The following is a 21,190-nucleotide window of genomic DNA, read 5'->3' as shown; positions in this document are numbered from 1 at the left end:
GGGAGATCCCCAATTATTTTGATATATTAGAATCTTAGGGTAGAGGTGGGGGGTCATTATTTGAGAGGTTGGGGGCACATTGTGACTCTAATGTAGTTAGGGCACATGTGGTCAAGCCACAGGGTGAGCATGTGACTATTCCTTTAGTTGTGAAGGAACATGTAGAGGCCAACACTTTAGGGACTAGTAATGCTTTGACGTAGACCCTCATTCATTGCATGAGTCCATTAGTTTAGGAGGAGCATTCTGCACGTCGCAGTCACATGTGCACATCATGCAAATCCTTATACACATTTGGCAGTCATGCTAGAGATGGTGCAGATGATGGGCTAGTCACTGATCAATTCCTAAATGAAACATTTGGCATTGAGACACATGTAAATTACAATTATAATAAACTAATTTGATCACATTTCATATGTATAGTGAATGACTAATTAATTAGCATGTATTGACATTGTTCAAAATTCAAGGTCAAAGTGTTGGCGGCCCTAGTAGAGATTCCCTGGCCCCATTTTTCGTTCTGTCAACGAGTCTAGAGGTATGTATCAATTTAATCATTCAAATTAATACATATATTCATTAAGTAATCATAAGAAGGATTGACAAAAAGAATTATGCATGTGCATCAGTTCTCTACAAGACCATCGACATTCACTACAGACTCTGAGCCTAGACGTGATACGAGCTTCGTAGAGGTACATTTGTTTCATGTTAATTTAATTCATTTGATTATATTTGTTTCATGTTTCATGTTACATGTAATGTTTATTTTATGACATGCAACTCTTGACATCTAAGACTTCTCATCTTCGACAGTCCGTTGATCGTGGAGTGGCTACAGCTATGGCTAGTTCATAGTCATTGATTGAGGTATGAAAGAATTTTCTTGGTTTTAGTTGTCATTTATAATAGTTAGTATCAAAATTTCTAATGTTATTTATAAGTGATTATATTGATTGAATTTTTTGTAGGGTCTTGTTACACCCGATCATCCACGAGCCTTTGAGGTGGATTTACAGATTGACTATTTGATGGTGGTAAGAAAATAATTAATTTTGTGTGTATATATATTTGATTTCAATGTATAATAATTATTGATTCATATCTACTTTGTTTGTATCAGCTCAAGTTAGAGAAGAGCCTCAAGAAGAGGATGAGCAAGCATGTGAGGAAGACCCCATCATCACCATCATCTCCCTCCACACGACGACCAAAGACCTCTAGAGATTTGTTTCCTTCCCCTCATGGAAAAGAGAAGATATAGTTGATAGAAACACATGTATAGGCATCAACAGATATAAATGTTGGATTTTATGTCAGTGGACATATTTGATATACATTTGAGGTATATATGACATTTTATATTTGATGTATGACATTTATTTGATGCATGACATTTTTAGACTTATGCCATTATTGGTTAATATATGATATGTTTGTTCATGTACAAGATTATTGGTTATCATAATATATTATGTGTTTGTTAATGCATGACATTATTGGTTATCATTTTATATTATATGTTTGTTCATGTATGACATTATTGGTTATCATAATATATTATAAGGTTGCATGGGTACTTGTACCCATACCCTTAGTACTCGTACCCATGTACCCAAGTGTCAGGTACACGTATCCCAAGTACAGGGTACTCGGTGGAGAGCATCATAGCTAAGGACCTTGATTGAGATTTCAAATTATTTTTTGGGTTTTTTGTTTGTGTATAAGCTCGTTGTTTATCAAGCTTAATGCAATAGGTCTAATTAGTTTGAAACTTTGATAGAATATTGATTAACAATCAACTTTATCATTGTTTAAGCATAAGTTTATCATTTCCAATATGTCATCATCATATAATTTATGATATTGTTCATGTTTAAAGTTTTCCTTCTCGGTTATTTGTTTATCAATATTAATTCAATACCTAATCAGTTTGAAACTTTGATACAATATTGATCAACAATAAACTTTACCAGTGTTAAAGCCATAAATTTATCATTTGCAATATGTCATTGTCATACGATTTATGATCTTCTTGTTCATGTTTAAAGCCTACCTTCTATGCTATGCATCTAAACATTTATCATAAATTATTATTATAAACATATAACAAATCTAAAACTAAAAACAATACATTACATTTGCAAACTTTATCACTGTTCTTGATTTGAAAAATCATTGTCATGACTCATAAATTTAGTTTTTCTATAAATATAAAAGTATAATTAAAAATAAATTTTGATATACCCAAGTACCCCCATCCCCTATTATAAAAAATAGTTGTACCTATACCCGTACCTTAAGTACCCCAAGTACACCCATCCCCGTGCAACCTTGTATATTATATGTGGATCTTGGTGTTTTCTATACACCTATGTGGTCTATAGGATCTCTTGCTACTTAGAACATCCCCTAACCTTACCCAACCTCCTCACCAAGTTAACTAATCCAAACTTGTAGCATCACTCCCTTACTCTTCTAGGAACAGTATCCCTCCAAAGGTTTGATAGGTCTACTAGGGTACCATAGCACTCCCTAGTCCAAACAAGGTTTCTATGATGTCCTAAGGTGTTACTGGAACACTTGTACTATGCTTGAATGGATAACAACAATGGGTTTGTACCTGATTTCAAGATTTCTTCACAAAAGGGATATAAGGAGAGCCCCTAATTAGGCCTCCACCCGGATTTCTAGGGCCAATAGCTCCTTTGTGTTAGATTTTCAACACCTTTTTCCTTAAAAAAAATTGATACATAGGATCCATTCTCAAGGATTTTTAGGGTCTTAGGGTGCGTACAAGTCGTACAACAAAAATAGCAAAATTGAGGGTTTGGTAAGGTTTTCTTGGCTGCCTCCTGTCCCCACTTTTAAGACACCTTCCACACTTCATCAAGACTCCTCCTCCACATGTTAGAACCTCCTCATACCCTTATTCAATCCCTAAAAATGGAAAGTCTTCATTTTTCAAGCTTTGCTCTTGAGAGCTCTTTCTTTGCTGACAGTCCCTAGCTGGGCATTGCCTAGCTTGCCTAGGGCTTGGTCAAAGAATTCTTTGCACTCACTTTCAGGGCCCTTGCTTGCAAAATATAATACATTAGGGATTTTAGCCTTGAAATCCATACGACCATGGAATTTCCACAATGGAGACAAGACTTACAACCCTTTCATGATAAACAACTCCAAAAATGGTAACAAACATGTATCTTTGAAGAAATTTACAAAACCTTTCAAAAATTGGCCACAAACTATAACTAATGCACGGAAAATAGAAAAAAAAACAATAAGACAAGTACAAAATGCAACAAAATGATAATAGCCACATGATTTTCCTTCAAACAAGATTAAAAACCAATAAAATCTATGCTAAAACAGTCACAATCTGCTGCATACATTCCAACAATACGGATTTGTACAAGAAATGAGTTTCCAACCCTTGATTAGGGTTCCTCCAAGCATAAATAGGTTTCTCCTTAGGTTAGAGATATGTTTTAGGGCTTTTGAAAGGTTCTTTACAAATTCATGAAAATATTATACCTATGTTGGACAAGAAAGAAGATATTCTTAGTTAGTTAAATATTTTTGCTTGGTGGTCTAGGAGAACTCAAGAAGATTAGCATAGAGCTAGTAGAGTTCTTATAAAGGAAGAATATATAGATGATATTCTTATAAAACTACAAAAACAAAGACAAAGACAAAACTGAATAACCTCTAGAAACCAAGAATCTCAAATATCTTAGTCTGTGAACCGTTGTTGGGAAAATTGGAGTTTGTATTCTCTAGACAATTCAATAGATCTCAAAAAATGGAAGGTATCCCTGATTTAATATTTCAATAATTACAAGACCTTAACTCCTCACCAAACCTTACAGGGTCTAGGAGAAAAGAAAAAACTAGACCTTCATCTCCTTTGAAGGAAACCTAGTCAACTCCCACCCTACTGTTTGGAAAACTTAAACTTTACATGGGAAAAATCTTCCCTCTAAAGTCACTATCTCAACTCTAATTGCTGCAATGGTTCAACCATGGGGAGCTTCTACTCTTAAGTGCTAATCTAAACAACCTACCCAAAGGAGCTAAGGAAATCTTGCCCAAGTTCAATGGTAATTCCTATCGAGAGATGGTTGAAAATATAGGAAATCCTTAAATGTTTATTGACTCTGTAAATTTTCATCTTGAATATAAATTTGATGTACAAAAATAGTGCAATATTCTAGTAATTCCAGAATATCCTTCATGCATTATTCCAAAAAGAAGCCAACGGATCCTTAAGAGTCAGGGTAATACATTGTGCCCAAAGTAGTTGAACAAAGGTAAACAAAGTAGATTTTCTTCTTGAGTAGAAAATCTACTCAAGAAAAAAAAGATTCAAGTGCCAAGTACTTCCAAGGATTCAACTCCAACCTCTTCAAAAGGTAAAGGTCAAGCACTTATGACAAACACAAGTTCTTCAGAATGGATACTTGACTCAAGTGCCTCTTACCACATGGGTTCTTCAAAGGAAGACTTTTCTTCATTGAAGCAGTCAAAGGTACCACACATCTTCGTGGGAGATGATAGTAAGATGGAAGTTGAAGGGAAAGAACATGTGGAAATGGAAAATGGGGAATTCAAAGATGTTCTCTATGTTCCAAATCTTAGCTCCAATCTCCTATTAGTTTACCAAATCACTCACCTTGGAGATGGTCACAAAGTTGAGTTCCTTCTAGATTATGTGATGGTGCAAAGTCTTAGAGATGATTCATTGGTTGCAATGGGAAATTCAATGATGACAAGAGGCTTTATTCTTTCTCTCACTTTGTGCCTAAGAGTCCTTCCCAAGCCTTGTTGACTAACTCTACTTCAAACATCAACTTATGGCATGAGCGGTTTGGTCACCTTGACTTTCGCTCTCTTCAACAACTTTGCTCTAAACATATGGTCAAAGGTTTACCCAATATTAGCTTTTCTATGGGAGGATGTTCATCTTGTTTAGTGGATATCAATCTCAAGGAGAAGTATGATAAAGGGAAGTCTTCTCGAGCTCCAGTTGTTCTTCAGCTAGTTCACATGGTATTAGCAAGACCCTTTGCAGTGACTTCAGTCAGCCAAGGCCACTACATACTCACATTTTTTGATGACTTTTCAAGATTCACTTAGGTCTTCTTCCTTCATCATAAGAATGAAGTGGTTCATAAGCTTCAAAATTTCAAGACTCATGTTGAACAAAAGTCAAGGAAAGCCATCAAAGTACTAAGGGTGGACAATGAGAATAAATATGTAGACAGAAGACTTAAGAACTTTTGCAGACTTAGAACTCACCAACATTTAGTCCGCACAAGACAGATGTTGCAGCTATGAGGATTAGGACTCTCAATACCATGGCAAGTTGCATGATAAAAGCCAAGTCTCTTGATCTTACACTTGAAGTTGAAGCCATTAGTAGTGCTACTCACATACTTAACAGGTCTCCTCATCCAGCCTTAGACAACAAGACTCCTTTTGAGGCATGGTGAGGCAGAAAACCAGTTGTGAGTCACCTTAGAGTCTTCGGTTGTCCAACATGGGCAAACCTATCTTCCAGGAGTTACAAGGCACCAACATGTAGGCCTTGTACCTTCATCGGTTATGAAGACAATGCAAAGGCTTATAGACTTATGGATCCAGAGACTTATAAGATCTTTGTGGAGAAGGATGTACATTTTGAGGAGAGTTCACCAAGCTTATCCTCTACTCCTCTCTGCACATCATACACAATGGAAACTGATAGTGACACCAGTGATAGTGCTTCAACAGGTTCAGACACGTGGGGTTCTATCGACAGTTGCAGTAAGAGGTCACATTAGTCCAGTCCACATGCTTATATTGCCCCAATGAAAGGTCCATCAAATCATGGTACATCTCGTCTTCCAGCTCCAGCTTCAGTTGACTTGGGAGACATACTTGAGGACTTACATCTTCTCATTGATGAAGGTGATCCTTCTACAGTTGTTGTGAGGGCTCACTCTAGCCCTCACGTCCATTCTCTACATGATCAATCTTTACATGTTGGCATGATTATGGATCCTTATGAACAACAATTAGTGGAGGTCTCTTTGTCAGTTGAGGAGACAAATGGTTCAGTGGAACAGGTTCAACAGACATCCTTGACCGATCTACATTCATTCTTGTAAGAAATGATAATGTTGAGCAAGGAACGAGAAACAATCCAAGTAAGTTAAGTGTGAAACAATGTTACCATAAGATAAGCAACTCCAAGAGCATACACCAAGATGGTTCAACAATGGAGACAAGGATTTATAAGGGGAAAGCAAAGAAAACCCCTTGTGAGTATTATGAATGAAGGAAAATGCCTAGAGAAGAGAGAGAGAGAGAGAGAGTTGGAGCAAAAGTAGCTCAATACAATAACATCAAGTGCTAAGAGTGTTGTGAAGAAAGAAGGAGGAGCATCTCTTATATAGAGATGAGAGAGGAGTTGCATTTGTAACTCCCATTTCTATGAATGCCACATTCATAATATGTGTGTGCAAAGTGTCACAATCCTCTTAAGGAGGATAAACTAAATAAAGAAATAAACAAGAGTTGTCCTTACATGTGGAATAAAGGACAAACAATGACATGTCCTCCACATGTGTACAAGTGGACAAACTACATGTAGGGACCCTTGGAATATCCCAATTAAAATATATATCCAAGGAAATATTAACCTTTCTAACACCCCCCCTTAATCTTTACTTGGGGAGTTTACTTCAACGGGTTGTAAACCCAAATTTTTACAATGGAACTGAAATCTCTCTTTAGAAAGTGATTTGGTTAAAATATCAGCCACTTGATCTTCTCCTTTACAATAAAGAAGAATAATTTGATTGTCTTCAACTTGTTCTCGAATAAAGTGATGTTGAAGTGAAATATGTTTGGTGCGTGCATGATAAACTAGATTCTTTGCCAAGGCAATAGCACTTTGATTGTCACAATGTATAGGTGTAGGTGATTGTTGAGGTAGACCCAAATCGTCAAGAAGTCTTCGAATCCACAAAGCTTCCTTAGCTGCATTGGTACAACCTTTGTATTCAGCTTCAGTTGAGCATAGGGAAATAGAGTGTTCTTTTTTGCTTTTCCAAGAAATTGGACCTGAACCAACAAAGAAAAAATAACCACAAGTGGATTTCCCATCATTGGGATCTCCACCTAGATCGGAATCAGTATAACCATGTAAAATAAATTCAGAGTTTGCATCATAAAATAATCCCATATTAATAGTTCCTTTAATGTACCTTAAGATGCGTTTAGCAACTTTAAAATGAGTTTGTTGAGGTTTAGACATAAATCGAGAAACTAAACCAACACTATAAGCAATATCAGGTCTAGTAAGAGTTAAATAATTTAAACTTCCTACCAACTGTCTATACAAAGTTTCATCAACAAAAGGAGTATTCATATCATTCATTAATTTAGTTCCTAATTCACATGGAATTGAAACATGGTTAGAGTCATTCATCTTAAATTTTTCTAAAAGATCATAAGCATACTTGCTTTGAGAAACAAAGATACCTTTAGGAGTTTGAAAAATTTGCATACCTAAGAAATAATGTAAGATACCTAAGTTTGTCATTTGAAATTTTTGTTTAAGTTGGAATTTAATATCAGAAATCAAAGTGTCTGAACTAGAAGTGAGTATTAGATCATCTACATAAACAATAACAATGATAATATCGTCGTTAGTATGTTTAATATACAAATTAGGATCATTTTTACTTCTAGTAAAAACTTGAGAAATAAAGAAAGAATTAATTTTAGAATACCATTCTCTAGGTGATTGTTTAAGACCATAAATAGATTTGTTCAATTTGCAAACTAGATTTTCACTACCTTTCTTAACAAATCCAGGAGGTTGAGCCATATAGATTTCGTCATGTAAATCACCATTTAAGAAGGCACTTTTAACATCCATTTGATGAATGGGCCAATTCATTTTAGATGCTAAAGCAAGAACTAATTTGATAGTAGGCATTTTAGCAACAGGAGCAAAAGTTTCATTATAGTCTAATCCTTCAATTTGGGAAAAACCTTTAGCAACTAGTCTAGCCTTGAATTTACTAATTTCATTATTAGTATTCAATTTTGTTTTGTATAACCATTTACATGAAACTAGATTCTTGCCAGGAAGTAATTGGACTAAGTCCCAAGTTTGATTAGCAAGTAAAGAATCATATTCCTCTTGCGTGGCTTTCTGCCAATGAGGTTGAGAGTTAGCTTGATCAAAAGACTTAGGATCGTTAGAATTCATAATAGTAGTCATCAAAGCATAATTACAATAATTAATCCTTCTATGTTTAATTCCACCAGATTTAGAAATATAATCATCAGCTTCATTGATTAGGTTTTGAGCCCATTTAGGTTTACGTTTAGTTGTAATGGAATTATCACTAGAGGAAGAATCATGAGTAATAAAAGTATCATTAGTATCTACTTGAGTATCATGAGATGTAGGAGGAGAAATAATCGGTGGTACTTGATTTGAAGGATTAAGAGAAAGAGTAGGGTTAAGAGAAGGAGGTTGGTCCTCCACCAGCACAATTTTAGTGCCACTGAATTCTTCATCCTGTGTAGTAGAGCAATCATGAACTCCATTTTCTGCAATACAAACATCTCTAGCAACTTGAACTTTGTTAGTAGTGGAATCATAAACACGATAACCCTTAGTGTTTTCATCATACCCAACAAACATATAAGGAGATGACTTAGCATCTAATTTATGCCTTTTCTATTTAGGCGTATGAACATAAGCAATAGAACCAAATATCCATAAATGATGTAAATTCGATTTCCTACCAGACCAAGCCTCTTCTGGAGTGATAGCCTTGAGAGCTTTGGTAGGAGTCCGATTAAGAATATAAGTTGCACAAAACATGGCTTCAACCCAAAATTTATAATGCAGATTCTTAGCATGCAACATGCTTCTAGCCATTTCAACAATGGTGTGATGCTTTCTTTCCGCCACACCATTTTGTTGTGGTGTATAAGGAATAGTAAGCTCGTGCTTAATTCCACATGATTTCAAATAAGAATGAAAAGCAGTATTTACATATTCCTTCCCATTATCAGTTCTAAGAATTTTAAGTTTATACCCAGATTGCCTTTCAACATATAACTGAAATTCAATAAATATATCAAGAACTTGATCCTTGCTATGCAAAAAATAGATCCAAGTTCGTCTAGAAAAATCATCAACAAAGGTAAGTGCATACCAAGAACCTTGGATGGAGGTATTCTCCATGGGGCCCAAAAGATCACTATGGACAAGATGCAACTTATGAGTTGCTCGCCATGATTTTCCACTTGGAAAGGGCTCCCTATGCATCTTACCACTCATACAACCTGTACAGGCAATCTTGGAAGGAATAATGTGAGGCAAGCCATCAACCATATTATGCTTTTGCATGAAAGTAATATAATCGGAATTTAAATGACCAAGTCTTTCATGCCATATATTGAAATCAATAGAAGTATGTAAAGAATATCGTGAACTAGCAAATTCATGGAATTTAAACAAATTGTCATTATCCATTTTAGCATGAGCAATCACTTTGAGAGTTTGAGGATCTATGATATAACATGTATCTTTGTAGAATTCAACTTTATAGTTCTAACATAACTGTGAAACAGAAAGCAGATTAGTTTTCAAGTCAGGTACATATAAAACATCATGCAATTTACCATTAGGAATAGTAACATCACCTAGTCCTTCAACTTTACAAGTCTGATTATTAGCTAACCGAATAGGAATGTTAGCAATATCAGGTTGTAAAGAATCAAAAATTTCTTTATGAGAAGTGACATGTTGTGATGCACCACTATCAACAATCCATTCTAAAGGTCTACAAAGATTAAAGCTACAAGTAAAAGCATGACGAGGATTAGAACTAATCGAATTACCTTTTGTATGGTTTGAGGTTTGATGATTGTTACTATGATTCATAGGTTTTTTATCATTTTACTTTTTAAAACAGTTATTGACAAGATGACCATCTTTGCCACAATAAGAACAATGAGGTTTGGAATTGGAATGATTCCTTTGATTATTAGTATTACGAGTATTATTAGGATGATTGGTATTATTATTATATTTGGCATGAAATTTATTGTTGGAGTTATTTGAATTAGAATTTGATTGTTTGTAATTATTATTAGTGGAACGAAAAGTATTAGTTGAATTTCTAGACACAAATGCATGTTCAGTTGATTTGAGGGTACCAAACTGAATTAGCTTAGCTTCTTCTTGTCTTAATAAAGTTTGAAAAATAACATAAGTTAACTGAGAAGTTAAAGTAGGAATAGCAAGTTGTGCATGAATATTAGTTATAAATTGTTGAAACTGTCTAGGAAGACATTTTTTAAGAATAAGATGAATTAAACGAATGTCCTCTAATTGAACACCTAAAGCCATAATTTGACTTTTAAGAGAATCAAATTTTAAGAGGAATTCATCCATACTTTTAAAATCTGCATACCTGAGATCTTCGAGTTGATCTTGCAATTGTATTTTGCGGTATTCATCGCCACTGTCATACTTGGTTTTCAAGATGGACCATGCATCATGAGCTTTAGAACAGTGAGCATTTAAGACATATAAATCTGGAATAATGGAAATACCAATTAACCCTAAAGCTTCTTCGTTTTTAGCTTTTCAAGTATCTTTCTCATCTTGAGTAGCCGCTGAACCGGGCTCAAGAGAAGGGTCAGTGGCTATTTTGAAGAGATGTTTAAAACGAAAAATAAATGAGATATGAGTTTTCCAAGAATGATAATTAGAATAATTAAGTTTGATTTCTGGAATTAATGTTGACATGATTAAGAAAAAATTGTTCTTTTTTTTTTTTTGGAAAAAAATTTCCTTAATTTGAAAATCAGATTAATTGAAAAAAATGATGTTAAATGAGAAAAATAATAATTTTAATTTTATTAATTGAAAAAAATTTGGTTTTTTTTTGTTTTTTTTTTTTTTTTTTTATATAAGATTAAGAATATTTTTTAATTTCAACTTATTTGTGTGAGAGAAAATTAAAAATTTTATTTGTTAAACAAATAAAAACAGTAATATAAAACAGGTTTTATGAGTTTGATTTTTTAATAAATAAAACAAAATTTGAAAAACATAAAAAAGTGGGCAAAGAGGGGGAAAATTTAAAAATAGTTTAGAAGGGGGAGCGGAGCTCAGGTGGTGGCTGCCGCGTGGCCAAAGGGCGGCCCTGGTCGGTGGTTAGAGAAATTTAAAAAAAATGTGTTTTGGATGAGGATGCGGGCTCTGCCCGCGCAGGCGGCGGTTGCCGCGTGGCCTGGACGCGGGCCGCGCGGAAAGGTTTGCGCTTAGAGTTATGGGGGCGGCGGAAGCGGTGGTCAGGGCTTATATTGCGAGCGGCGTTGCAGACTGGTGGCGCAGAGGGCAGAGTTGCAGATCTGGGGCAGAGTTGCAGAGGGCGTGAGGGCAGACTTCGCGCAGACTTCGCCGGGAAGAGGGCGTCGCCCTCTTCACTGCCGCGCAGACTGGTAGCACACAGCAGTGCGCAACGGTGCAACAGGTTCACAGCGGCGAGAGGGTGTCACGCGGCGGAACGGCGTCTCTGCAGTCTGCAACGGTTGCGCGCGGTCTTTGCAGTCGATGGCGGTTGCGCGCGGCGGCGCGGGGGTGGCGCGCGGGTGGCGCAGCCGCCCGACAAAATTCAAAAATTATTTTTTTTATTTTTATAAAATGAAGCTTTACAATATTTTTATAAAAAACACAATATAGTGAAATATTTGTTTTTTTTTTTAAAGTAAAAAAAAAAATGTATAAATGAAGTAAGAAAAAGTAGAGAGTTATATAAAACTTTACTAATGTAATACTTTTTGTTTTGGCAGCATGCCGTCCAAAACAAAAAAAATTGAAATTTACCAAGAAAACCCTTTGGTGGCAAGCCTCCAAAGAGGGTTAGTAAAAAAAATATGAAGCTTTACAAGAAAACCCTTTGGTGGCAAGCCTTCCAAAGAGGGTTAGTAAAAAATATGAAACTTTACAAGAAAACCCTTTGGCGGCAAGCCTTCCAAAGAGGGTTAGTATAAAAAATATGAAACCTGCATACACAAGATTTGTTAAAAAGAGTTAAAATCACAACACAAACTTCTTCTCTCAATAACGTCTCCAAATAAGGTGTGCTCCAATGAATGGCAACCTTCACCACAAAACTTAAAACAAGGATTAGATAACCAAGCTCTGATACCATGTAAGAAATGATAATGTTGAGCAAGGAACGAGAAACAATCCAAGTAAGTTAAGTGTGAAACAATGTTACCATAAGATAAGCAACTCCAAGAGCATACACCAAGATGGTTCAACAATGGAGACAAGGATTTATAAGGGGAAAGCAAAGAAAACCCCTTGTGAGTATTATGAATGAAGGCAAATGCCTAGAGAAGAGAGAGAGAGTGTGTTGGAGCAAAAGTAGCTCAATACAATAACATCAAGTGCTAAGAGTGTTGTGAAGAAAGAAGGAGGAGCATCTCTTATATAGAGATGAGAGAGGAGTTGCATTTGTAACTCCCATTTCTATGAATGCCACATTCATAATAGGTGTGTGCAAAGTGTCACAATCCTCTTAAGGAGGATAAACTAAATAAAGAAATTAAACAAGAGTTGTCCTTACATGTGGAATAAAGGACAAACAATGACATGTCCTCCACATGTGTACAAGTGGACAAACTACATGTACGGACCCTTGGAATATCCCAATTAAAATATATATCCAAGGAAATATTAACCTTTCTAACAATTCTTTTCAGCACAGTTGGAAGGGGTGGACTTCAGCATCAGTACAGGGATACTTGAGCAGGTTTTAGGCGAGCATACATCTTCAGGAGTGTACCTTTGACATTGTTTCTTCCTATGGGGAGGAGGGGGGGGGGTCTTGATTACTCCATCCATCAATGCATCCTTATTTATCTCTCTTTTTGGGGGAGGGTTTTTCCCATGAGGTTTTCCCTCTTTCCCCACTTTATGAGAGATTTGCATTTTCATTATGTACATGGGTACCTAACATGGCCTCGTAGTTGGGACCCATTCTACATCTTCATCCTACTTTCGTAAGCTTAAGTGCATTCCCCTAAGTTGGACTTAAGGGGGGGTGTTGGTGTAAATAAGTATTTACTTATTAGACTTACTTAAGTTTACTTAGGTCAATGCATTAGTTTATTATTTGGCATTATTTTATTTGTGAGACACTTAGGAGTTTGTGCACTCTTGTGTGTTGTCATGATGACATCATAGGGGTCTACACCTCTTTTAAGCACATGTTGTCTACAACACAGGAATCTTCTACACACATATGACACTTTGTCATTCTTATCCATTCATCTAGAATGTTGGATAAGGTGCTTAGTTGTCTTATCTTCTGGTTGTTTCAAGAGACATTCTAGGTGCTTCCTGAGAGGCCTTTATATACAGGCACTCCTAGTGTACTCTTAATCATGGCATATAAAATACATTGTCATTTTGATCATACTCTCTCTCTCTTTGGTCTAATATGTGCTTGTGTTCGAGTTTTTAGTTCCTGGGTGAATTTTTCCCTTAGGCAAATTCTTACACTTTGGTTCAAAATTTTAAAGTTTAATGACTCCAAAATCTCATTTGCTAAAAAAATCCATACTTTTGTAAGTCATCCAAAAGTTAAAAAATCCCCCCTGTGAGTACCTTAGATCGAACCCTAACAAATTGGATAAGTTGATTGAATATGTCATAGGTCATCAATTTGTGCCTAAAGTTGTTGATAAATAATTAACTAATGTTTTATCTTTAGAAATCAGTCAAAATTATGGAGTTCATTCCTCCATTTTTAAATTTGAGGCTAAAGTTGGTTCATATAAAAAATATGTCTCATTAAATATGAAGCTCAAACCATTCTATATTTCTATGTTCATACACAACCATAAGATCAATAATTGTATAATTAACTCTAGGGCCTCTAACAACACAATGCCTTGTATGTTCTGAAATCCTTAGATCCACCACCCTCCCCCCTAACTAAAATATTTGGTAAATGGTCTTTTATGAATTATAAGAAGGCCCCCCTAGTACAACAAATAAAAAATGCTCAATTTGCATTAGCCACTCATCCAAGCAAGACACTAAAGATAACTATTTTGGTTCCTAATATCCTAGTTAGTAATGACATGTCAAGAAAGAGTTTTTGTAGGGACTTAGGAGGAAAATTTAAACTAGATTGGTACCAAGATACTATACTAGTGGGTAAGGAAATTGTGACACTCCAACCAAATGGAAAGTCTATGTACATTCCTTTCATCAAAAGATCCTTGAGCCCAAATTCTATGCACTAGGTGTTAAATTTCTAACTACATTATTTTAGGAGGGAAGAGGTTGTTGAATCTAAACTTAATAATAAGGATTCCCTATAGGATATCACAAGTCTCCATCATTGGATGAGATGACATATCCAGTTGCCACAGTCAAAGATCACTGCCCTATGGCATTTAGTGACCCTTAGGGATGTTTCAGTTTAGCATGCCCGAGAATGTTTGAGTGCTCAATGAGACAAGACGATCTTGGGGCTAGTGTTTACCTAGCCACTTGGAGCTAATAGAATAGATAGTTCAATCCCACGATGAAAGCTGAGAGGGATTTGGTAGTTGGCAACTTTGTACTAGCCAACACTACAAGTTTTAGCATCACCTGAGATGGCGATGCAAAATCAAAACAGAGTAAGATCTCCAAAAAGTGAGAGAGGTTATTGTAGGTCTCCACAACATGATCCTATAGGACCTAGAATCGTATCCATACCTCACACGAGCTCTGAGATATGCCCCGTCAAAGATCACTACCCTATGACATTTAGTAACCCTTAAGGATGTTTCGGTTCAGCGTTCCTGAGAATGTTTGAGTGCTTAATAGGATGGGACAAGCTTGGGGCTAGGGTTTACCTAGCCACCTATAGCTAACAGAATAGATAGTGCAATTCCACGATGAAAGGTGAGAGAGATTTGGCAGTTGGCAACTTTGTACTGGCCAACACTACAAGTTTCAGCATCACCCGAGATGGCATCGCAAAATCAAAATAGAGTAAGATCTCAAAAAAGTGAGAGAGGTTATTGTAGGTCTCTGTAACATGGTCCTATAGGACCTAGAATCACATCCATACCTTGCACGAGCTCTGAGATATGCCCCATCAAGTATCACTACCCTATGCCATTTAGTGACCCTTAGGGACGTTTCGGTTTGGCGCGCAGTGCAAAAACAACAGAGACCATTCGTCAATAGTTCTTTTCACCAAACCTACTTGAGGCAAGTAATTTGGTTTTGACCAAAAATTATTAAATTGCCAAATATGTCATACTTATAAACTTAGGTTTCCATAAAGAATTACTATTTGTAATGGTGAAGATTTCTATATCACTTTGCAAACATTTTCCCAATATTTTTTTGGAGAGTGGGTTGATAAGAGCCAGGTATCTAATGCCTCTCATTGGATTGACCTTGGAAAGATAATTTTCTATTGAGTGTTATTATGTTGATGTGGATTCATTTGGAAATGATAATCTATTACATTCATATCACTTTGCAGATTCCTACTATAGGACTGGTTGCATATATAAATCCATTTGGTGTAGTTCTCTCGGTGGTATTTTCTATGTATCTTCTTGGAAATAAAAGTTAAAACTATATTTTAAAATTTGATAATTTAGAGACCAGTTCTTTTTTTCAAGATCTTTGTGTTTTAAATTACTATTTTTACATTACACAATGTGTTGAATTCTCATCTGTCATAGATCTAGTTATTTTGATTAATATATTGTAATAGACAAGTAGGATTTATAAAATATTTTTGGACCAATGACTAGTTGAAAACATTATGCTAATTAATTAGAGAAAATACAAATGTTTAAATGTTTTTCACTATAGAGGGAAGGCTTTGTGCACTACGACAGCCTTGTTTGGTGGCAAGAATAGGCATCTCGTATATTTGAAAAGATGGTAAACTATTTGTACTGCATCATTTTCCTGTTGGTAGAATTCTAGTTCTAATTTTATTGATTATTTTCTTTATCATCTTTCTGACAAGAAGGTTGCAATTTATGGTGGAATTTTGTTTGTTGTTTTTGGGATTCAGTGTTTAGTGACAAAAGTGGAGAATGCATAAGTATCCACTCATTTGTGAATGTTGAGTAGAGATGATGCTTCTTGTCATTTCTTGTGATTATTTCTACCCTTCAAAGTTTATTTGTTGGGAATGCAATGCTTTTTTTTCATGGCTAATTTTTCCATTGAAGACAATATTGCTAGGTATATTGCTGCAATTATTGCAATAAAACACTTTGATTTTTTTTTCCCTAATTGAGCAACTCTTCTTCCCTTCATAAATTGTCATAGTGTTCATGTAATCTAATTCGCATTGGCGAGGTAGGCAGATAGTTTTTTGCTTGAGATTGACAAGTTTAACATTTTCCCTATAATCATTTTTTGGAAATATTGACCTTTAAGTCTTGTTGTTAGAAATTTGGGAACTAGCATCAAGTTCATCAGAATCTTTTTGTGTGCTTCCATTTTTTAAAGAAGATTGTTAATAACATTTTTTGTCTCTTTTTGCATACCTTGCACGAGCTCCGAGATATGCCCCATCAAGGATCGCTGCCCTATGTCATTTAGTGACCCTTAGGGATGTTTCAGTTTAGTGTACAGTACAAAAACAAAAAAGACCATTCTTTAGCAATTCTTTTCACCAAATTTGCTCGAGGCAAGTAATTTGGTTTTGACCAGACATTATTAAATTACCAAATATGTCATACTTATAAACTTAGGTTGCCATAAAGAATTACTATTTGTAATGGTGAAGGTTTCTATATCACTTTGCAGATATTTTTCCCAATATTTTTTTGGAGAGTGTGGTGATAAGAGCCAGGTATGCAATGCCTCTCACTGGATTGACCTTGGAAAGATAATTTTGAGTGTTATTATGTTGATGTGGATTCAGTTGGAAAGGATAATCTATTACATTCATATCACTCTACAGATTCCTACTATAGGACTGGCTGCATATATAAATCCATTTGGTGTAGTTCTCTCAGTGGTATTTTGTATGTATCTTCTTAGAAATAAACGTTAAAACTATATTTTAAAATTTGATAATTTAGAGACCAGTTCTTTTTTTCAAGATCTTTGTGTTTTAAATTACTATTTTTACATTACACAATGTGTTGAATTCTCATATGTCATAGATCTAGTTATTCTGATTAATATATTGTAACAGACAAGTAGGATTTAAAAAATATTTTTGGACCAATGACTAGTTGAAAACATTATGCTAATTAATCAGAGAAAATACAAATGTTTAAATGTTTTTCACTGTAGAGGGAAGGCTTTGTGCACTACTATAGCTATGTTTGGTGGCAAGAATTGGCATCTCATATATCTGAAAAGATGGTAAAGTATTTGTACTGCATCATTTTCCTTTTGGTAGAATTCTAGTTCTGATTTTACTGATTATTTTCTTTATCATTTTTTTGACAAGAAGGTTGCAATTTATGATGGAATTTTGTTTGTTGTTTTTGGGATTCAATGTTTAGTGACAAAAGTGGAGAATGCATAAGTATACACTCATTTGTGAATGTTGAGTAGAGATGATGCTTTGTGTCATTTCTTGTAATTATTTCTACCCTTCAAAGTTTATTTGTTGGGAATGCATTTTTTCATGGCCAATTTTTCCATTGAATACAATATTGCCAAGTATATTGCTGCAATTATTGCAACAAAACACTTTGATTTTTTTTTCCCTCATTGAGCAACTCTTCTTCTCTTCATAAATTTTCATAGTGTTCATGTAATCTGATTCACATTGGTGAGGTAGGTAGATAATTTTTTGCTTGAGATTGACAGGTTTAACATTTTCCCCATAATCATTTTTTGGGAAATATTGACCTTTAAGTCTTGTTGTTAGAAATTTGGGAACTAGCATTGAGTTCATCATAACCTTTCTACGTGCTTCCATTTTTTAAAGAAGATTGTTAATAACATTGTAGAATGGTATTTATGCAATGCTTGAATTTTCATGTATAATAAAATTTGCATTGTAAAAATACCATGCAAAGGCTCTGTTCTAAACTTCTAAGATGAGCACGAATATAATGAAAAATGAAGACCATTTTCAAGGCTCCAATTTTTGTCTCTTTTTGCATTGTTGGCTTGTTGGTAGTACAATACTGATCTCAAAAAAGTGAGAGAGGTTATTGTAGGTCTCTGCAACACAGTCCTATAGGACTTGGAATCGCACCCATACCTTGTACGAGCTTTGAGATATGCCTCGTCAAGGATCGCTTCCCTATGTCATTTAGTGAACCTTAGGGACATTTTGGTTCAGTGTGTTATTTTTTGATTATGATCTCTAATGAAAAGAATTGTTGAAGAATGGTCTTTGTTTGCTAAAATGCATGCCTTGGGGGTTGAGCCAAGTCATGAAACCTTGGAATCCTTCTATTTATGATCCAATCTAACTATTCCTTATGTTGGTTTTGCATTACACTTCTTATTTCTAGTAGTTCCTTTGTAAAATAGACCTAATTGGGGCAATTAGGCTTGTCATGAAGTGTTGTTTTGAAGGACTAAAATGTAATGTTAGAACTTGTCCTTTTGGAATTATGTGTGACTCAATAAAGGGTGCTAAGAATGGTGATTTTTTCTTAGGGTCCTTTGGAGGATTTTGCACTTAAGGAACAATTTGGCTTTAGGAGGGCTACTAGGCCTTTGCTACATTATTAGGACAAATTATTGGAAGTTGGGTCTAACTTGTTGCTGGGTAGTGATTCCTTGATCCTTTGGGCATGTGTTCAACCCCTATCATGTTGATAGGTTCTAAATGTGTGAATACACCATTTGAGGGTGAAAGTCAAGTTTTGTCAAACCATAGATGCATGGGTTAGGAATGGTCCTTTAATCTTGTTATTGTTCAAAGGTGCAAAAGTTTGGGTGCTTTACTAGTCATGTTGGATTAGTGATTAGCATAACCTAGGTTTGTGCTTATTAACCCCTTACCTCTACATCAAGTGGTATTAGAGCCTTAAGATCTCTAAGGCTTGAAGTTTTTCCATCATGTCTAAGGAAGAAGGAGATGGATTGTCGTCAAGGATGACAAATGCTGAGATTGTGAAGTACTTAAGGGAGAAAAAAAAAGAGGAAACTAACAAAAGAAGTAGGGATGATCTCAGCAATGCTGAGATAAGGCAGATGAGGGATGAGATAATCAGACTTAAAGTAGAGCTTGGAAGGAGCAGTAGGAACTCTGGTGAATGTGAACAAGGGAGTGATGATGAACCCCTTTTGGAGGAAGAAGAAGAAGAATTCCCTCCAAATCAGAGGTTTCTTGTGAAGACTCTAAAGTCCATGGAAAGAAGATCCTTGGATGCTAAGTTTGATTTGCCCACTTATGATGGGAAGATGGATCCTGATGCTACTATGGATTGGGTGAATGCCCTAACTAGTTTCTTTGATTGTGAAACTATCCCTGAAAATCAAAAAGTTAAGATAGCCAAGTCTAGGCTAAGAGGATTTGCATTGGTATGGTGGAACTTTATCCAAGATTATAGGGTAAAGTAAGGTAAAAATTAGGTCTCCACATGGAAAAAGATGGTGGCCTTGCTCCGAGAAGCCTATGTACCTACAGATTATGAAGTGTAGCTCCATAAAAGGAGGATGGGATTGAGACAAAAAGACATGGATTTCTCAACATACATTAAATAATTTCACAATCTTGTGATGAAGTCTAGTATTCTAGAACCAAAGAACTTGAAACTTGCAAGAACTCAAATTGTCAATTCAAGATGAATTGAGCCTAGCCACCATAACTACTATCCAAAAATGTTTCATGTTGGCTTCTAAGGTAGAAGAAAAGTTCAAAAGGAGGAGTGAACAAGGTGGAAGAGTAGAGGAAGGAATGATAGAGCAAGAACTAATTCTTGGAATAAAGGGAAGTTAGACAAATCAAACAAGTCTCTTGATCAAGAGACCAAAGAACAAGGAGAATCTAGTTCAAGAGGACATGCAAGAGGTAGAAGACCCTATGGTAGGGGTAGAGGAAGATCAGATAGGCCTCCAAAATGTCACAACTACAATCAAACAAGACATTACTCCAACAAGTGCCCTGAGAAAGCAAATAAAAATGAAGGTGAAAGGATAGCACAACTTGTCCATGAGGAGAGAGACCTTGAAGCAAAAAAGGGCATAGCACTAATGATGAGGCAAGCATTTTTGCAAGTGCCACACACTTAAGAACCTCCACAAAGGAATAAATTTTTTAGAAAAAGAGTCAAATGCCAAGGGAAGGTATGTAACCTATTAATAGATTCTGGTTCCACTAAAAATCTAGTTTCTAAAGAAATGGTGCAAAAGTTAGAATTAATTAAGACTCTTCATCCTTTCCCCTATCATGTTTCATGGCTTACTAAAGGTCAAAAAACCCTTGTGACTGAGAAAACAATGGTGGAATTCTCCTTGGGTGAGTTTAAGGACATTTTTTTGTGTGGTGTGGTGGAGATGGATGTCTGCCATCTGCTACTTGGCAGACCCCGACAATATGACATGGATGCAACATATGGCTGTAGGAAGAATACCTATACCATAATTAGGGATGGTAAGACTTACACCTTGAAACCATTTCCTGATCAAAAACAAGAAAAGTAACCTTTAGTTGTTGTGAATGAAAAGGAGATGTTTGAAGCAATTAAAGAATCAGATGAGGGGTATGTTTTGATACATAAGCCTAGAGAGGAAGTAAAGTCTGAAAAAGACAAGCCAATTCTGAAAGAGGTGCAAAAACTTCTTGTAGAGTATCATGAGGTAGTAGCAACTGATTTACCTACTTCCCTGCCACCCATTAGGGATATAAGTCATCAAATAGACTTTATACATAGTGCTTCTTTGCCTAATAAGGCCCCATACAAAATGACACCTGCACAAAATGTTGAAATTGCTAAATAAGTCAGTGAATTGTTAGGAAAGGGTCTGATTCAAAAAAGTCTTAGTCCTTGTGCAATGTCTGTTGTTTTGGCTCCAAAGAAAGATGGTAAATGGAGATTGTGTACTAATAGCAAGGTAGTCAATAAGAGAACCATTAAATATAGGTTTCCAATTCCAAGAATAGAGGATCTGCTTGAACAATTAGGGGGTGCTTCCTACTTC

At 35.6% G+C, this 21,190-nt stretch overlaps 1 pseudogene; it reads left to right on the top strand.

The window, feature by feature from the left end:
* LOC149555596 (uncharacterized) overlaps positions 1-21,190 on the top strand; it is an 80,104-nt pseudogene that overhangs the window by 25,225 nt on the left and 33,689 nt on the right.

Source organism: Cupressus sempervirens, chromosome 5 (genome assembly GCF_028749045.1).
Source record: "Cupressus sempervirens isolate cs-2001-9-10 chromosome 5, ASM2874904v1, whole genome shotgun sequence".
Classification (NCBI taxonomy): Eukaryota; Viridiplantae; Streptophyta; class Pinopsida; order Cupressales; family Cupressaceae; genus Cupressus; species Cupressus sempervirens.
This window is presented reverse-complemented; position numbering and strand designations above follow the sequence as displayed.